The 5352-nt window shown below is 43.1% G+C and overlaps 1 protein-coding gene across 1 annotated transcript in view; it reads left to right on the forward strand.

Annotated features, from left to right (window-relative positions):
• Nucleotides 1-5352, forward strand: part of LOC141080330 (cell cycle control protein 50C-like) — a 28390-nt gene that overhangs the window by 22189 nt on the left and 849 nt on the right. The gene's annotated exons all lie outside the window — the stretch shown is intronic.

The following is a 5352-nucleotide window of genomic DNA, read 5'->3' on the forward strand; positions in this document are numbered from 1 at the left end:
GCTGCGATTGTCAGCGTACTATGCCCGTAGTACGCCAATGCAAGTCTATGGCTGCGCTAAAAATACGCATTACACATGGACCACACGTGTGACTTGCGAGAAATACGCACCAGGTGTCTTTTAGAAAAGCCGGCAATTCAGTGCGCTATACAGTAAAATCACACTGACAGGTTTTATAACACAAACGAAAGAATAGATATAGACACATAGAATACATATATATATTTATATTTCACAGAGTTCTTCATAGCAGAATAGCCGCTAATTCAATTGCCGGCTTTTGTCAAATCATTCCCCAACCCGACAGGAAATGACACATGGTTTACATTCAGTAACCCATTTCATTTCATGTTTTGTTTTGTATGTCTTTCATTAGTAATTAGATGAGGGTTGATGTGTAAAATTTGGGAGGTGTAGGTGTTAATTTAAGGGGTTAATTCATTGTAAAAAAATGTGTGGGCTCCCGCATTGACAAATTACCGCGGGAGCCCACACATTTTGTTACAACGAATTAACCCCTTAAATTAACACCTACACCTCCCAAATTTTACACATCAATCCTCATCTAATTACTAATGAAAGACATACAAAACAAAACATGAAATTAAATGGTTTACTGTATGTAAACCATGTGTCATTTCCTGTCGGGTTGGGGAATGATTTGACAAAAGCCGGCAATTGAATTAGCGGCTATTCTGCTATGAAGAACTCTGTGAAATATAAATATATATATATATATGTGTGTCTCAATGACATGTATGTATGTATATATATACACTCACTGGCCACTTTATTAGGTACACCTTGCTAGTAACGGGTTGGACCCCCTTTTGCCTTCAGAACTGCCTCAATTCTTCGTGGCAGAGATTCAACAAGGTGCTGGAAGCATTCCTCAGAGATTTTGGACCATATTGACATGATGGCATCACACAGTTGGCGCAGATTTGTCGGCTGCACATCCCTGATGCGAATCTCCCGTTCCACCACATCCCAAAGATGCTCTATTGGATTGAGATCTGGTGACTGAGGAGGCCATTTGAGTACAGTGAACTCATTGTCATGTTCAAGAAACCAATCTGAGATGATTCGAGCTTTATGACATGGCGCATTATCCTGCTGAAAGTAGCCATCAGATGTTGGGTACATTGTGGTCATAAAGGGATGGACATGGTCAGCAACAATACTCAGGTAGGCTGTGGCGTTGCAACGATGCTCAATTGGTACCAAGGGGCCCAAAGAGTGCCCAGAAAAAATTCCCCACACCATGACACCACCACCACCAGCCTGAACCGTTGATACAAGGCAGGATGGATCCATGCTTTCATGTTGTTTACGCCAAATTCTGACCCTACCATCCGAATGTCGCAGCAGAAATCGAGACTCATCAGACCAGGCAACGTTTTTCCAATCTTCTACTGTCCAATTTCGATGAGCTTGTGCAAATTGTAGCCTCAGTTTCCTGTTCTTAGCTGAGAGGAGTGGTACCCAGTGTGGTCTTCTGCTGCTGTAGCCCATCTGCCTCAAAGTTCGACGCACTGTGCGTTCAGAGATGCTCTTCTGCCTACCTTGGTTGTAACGGGTGGCAATTTGAGTCACTGTTGCCTTTCTATCAGCTCGAACCAGTCTGCCCATTCTCCTCTGACCTCTGGCATCAACAAGGCATTTCCAGCCACAGAACTGCCGCTCACTGGATTTTTTTTCTTTTTCGGACCATTCTCTGTAAACCCTAGAGATGGTTGTGCGTGAAAATCCCAGTAGATCAGCAGTTTCTGAAATACTCAGACCAGCCCTTCTGGCACCAACAATCATGCCACGTGCAAAGGCACTCAAATCACCTTTCTTCCCCATACTGATGCTCGGTTTGAACTGCAGGAGATTGTCTTGACCATGTCTACATGCCTAAATGCACTGAGTTGCCGCCATGTGATTGGCTGATTAGAAATTAAGTCTTAACACACAGTTGGACAGGTGTACCTAATAAAGTGGCCAGTGAGTGTGTATATATATATATATATATATATATATATATATATATATATATATATATATGCATTCTATGTGTCTATATCTATTCTTTGGTTTGTGTTATAAAACCTGTCATTTGGCTCCATTATATGTCCATTTTGCAAGCCGGCGAGAAAATCTCAGCATACGGATTACATACGGATGCTTACATGCGCAAAATACGTGACCACACCTTGCTTACAGATGACATACGGATCAATATTTAGGGGTCAATCATCCGTATTACACCTGTAAACTACGGACCGCATTTTGCGTCGGTTAGTGTGACCCCGGCCTTATTCAGTCAGTGGGAAGCTGTCTTACCATCCAAGCACCTTACCACTGCTGGTTGTTCCCTCAAGACCAATATGCGGCGGGTGTCACGCATCGCACTGCCTTACATCAAAATCAACGCACTTTATGTTTGCGGTGAAGTCACTTCTTGGAACACAGACGACATTTTCAGTAGGTGAAACGTATCGCCTGGCGGTGACACGCAATGGTCACATCCGGGCGGCATGTCCATACTCACAGCAATCCGTGAGTTAAACATAGGAGGTGCAGCTATCTCCATGCAATACCACCATTTAACACCCACTCCTACGTCGCAACACTGAGAAGAGTGTGCTTATTCTCTGCTAGCCCCTTACTCCAGGCATCCCCATGCCATAGGACCATAAGGGCCAGCAACAATATCGCGACGGGCATCCTCCTCACATATGCAGTGGGTACGGAAAGTATTCATACCCCTTTAAATTTTTCACTCTTTGTTTCATTGCAGCCATTTGGTAAATTCAAAAAAGTTCATTTTTTTCATTAATGTACACTCTGCACCCCATGTTGACTGTAAAATGTAGAAATTTTTGCAAATTTATTAAAAAATAAAAACTGAAATATCACATGGTCGTAAGTATTCAGACCCTTTGCTCAGTATTGAGTAGAAGCACCCTTTTGAGCTAGTACAGCCATGAGTCTTGCAACAAGTTTTCCACACCTGGATTTGGGGATCCTCTGCCATTCTCCCTTGCAGATTCTCTCCAGTTCCGTCAGGTTGAATGGTGAGCGTTCATGGACAGCCATTTTCAGGTCTCTCCAGAGATGCCCAATTGGGTTTAGGTCAGGGCTCTGACTGGGTCAGTCAAGAATGATCACAGAGTTGTTCAGAAGCCACTCCTTTGTTATATTAGCTGTGTGCTTAGGGTCAGTGTCTTGTTGGAAGGTGAACCTTCAGCCAAGTCTGAGGTCCAGGACACTCTGGAAGAAGTTTTCATCTCGGATATCTCTGTACTTGGCCGCATTCATGTTTCCTTCAAGGGCAAACAGTCGTGCTGTCCCTGCAGCTGAAAAACACACCCATAGCATGATGCTGCCACCACCATGTTTCACTGTTGGGATTGTATTGGGCAGGTGATGAGCAGTGCCTGGTTTTCTCCACACATGCCGCTTAGAATTATCACCAAAAGTTCTATCTTCATCTCATCAGACCAGAGAATCTTATTTCTCATAGTCTGGGAGTCCTTCATGTATTTTTCAGCAAACTCTGTGCGGGCTTTCATATGTCTGGCACTGAAGAGAGGCTTCAGTCCGGCCACTCTGCCATAAAGGCCCGACTGGTGGAGGGCTGCAGTAATAGTTGACTTTGTGGAACTTTCTCCCATCTCCCTACTGCATCTGTGGAGCTCAGCCACAGTGATCTTGGGGTTCTTCTTTACCTCTCTCACCAAGGCTCTTCTCCCGCGATTGCTCAGTTTGGTTGGACGGCCAGAACTAGGAAGACTTATGTGGTCCTAAACTTCTTCCATTTAAGGATTATGGAGGCCACTGTGCTCTTAGTAACCTCGAGTACTGCAAAAATTCTTTTGTAACCTTGGCCAGATCTGTGCCTTGCCACAATTCTGTCTCTGAGCTCCTTGGCCAGTTCCTTTGACCTCATGATTCTCATTTGCTCTGACATGCACTGTGAGCTGTGAGGTCTTATATAGACAGGTGTGTGCTTTTACAAATCAAGTCCTATCAGTTCAATTAAACACAGCTGGACTTATGACAATGTGATATTTTTTTTTCTTTTTTAATAAATTTTCAAAAATGTCAACATTTATGTTTTTTTTCAGTCAATATGGGGTGCAGAGTGTACATTAATGAGAAAAAAATGAACTTTTTTGAATTTACCAAATGGCTGCAATGAAACAAAGAGTGAAAAATTTAAAGGGGTCTGAATACTTTCTGTACCCACAGTAAACAAATGGATGCGATATTTGAATTCAGCACACCAAATTTACAAAGATCAGGTGTGATTCTGTTGTCATCAAATTTGATGTAGACCCATCCTATAATAATGTTTCACATCCTGACCCTGTCTCCGTCCTGGCATTCTTCTGCATCAAATTTACAGAAGCCCTCCCATGAATATTTTTTCCATTAAATATATGTATATGGCGTGTAGAATGAGTACATTAATGTACTGCCCTCCCAAAGTGGCTTTTACAATGAGAGTCTATAATGGCTTTGGACAAGACTTTCACTGTATTTGCTCGCTCACACTGGCGTATATTACCTTTTGTGAGAATATCGGGGCGATTATGCTAACTTTGTCAGAGTTTGATCCGTGTCATCTGATTGTGATTGGATTCTCTTGTATGAGATAATCACAACACAGGTGCAGAGAAGACGGAGAACTTAATTTCTCCACCTGTCTCTTCTCCATTCTTTCTGTGAGAGTAGATTGGACTGCACTTGGATGACATCCGAGTGCAGTCCGATATTTCACTTGCATCCATAGACTTGTATGGGTGCGTGTGATCCAAATCAGAATCACTCATAGCATGCTGTGACTGTTTTCTCATGCCGAATCAGCATAAAAAAATAATCGCAGATCAGCACTGCCCCGTAGTATAACATTGGGCTGAGCTCTTTCTGATGAGACGTTGCATAGCACTCGGCCGTGTTACACAGCAGTGTGAGCAAACCTTTAAAGAGACTTTCGGCTCACACATAGAGCACAGAGTGAGTCGGCTAGTCTGCTGTGACGTCACTGAGAAGAGGAACAGCATGACACTGGATACACACCATATACAGGTACACACAAAAAAATGTGAGTCACGTGAACCTTTGTTGACATGGAGGAACTACTTATTTCTCTGTTATGTCCAATCTGGGCCAGAGGATTCGGATGGAATGAGCGGAGATTGTCCCTCTGCTCCTGGACAAGGCAGAGCTGCCTTGAAAAGACTGACCGCGTGCCTAAGCGTACAATGCTAAACACAGAGCAAAGCTTATGTTATGAATGGACAATCTTTTCTTGTTCCATCTACAACCTCAGTTCATTATAATCTTAACTTAAACACTCAG

This window comes from Dendrobates tinctorius, unplaced genomic scaffold (genome assembly GCF_039654945.1).
Source record: "Dendrobates tinctorius isolate UK_male_01 unplaced genomic scaffold, ASM3965494v1 ptg000016l, whole genome shotgun sequence".
NCBI lineage: Eukaryota > Metazoa > Chordata > Amphibia > Anura > Dendrobatidae > Dendrobates > Dendrobates tinctorius.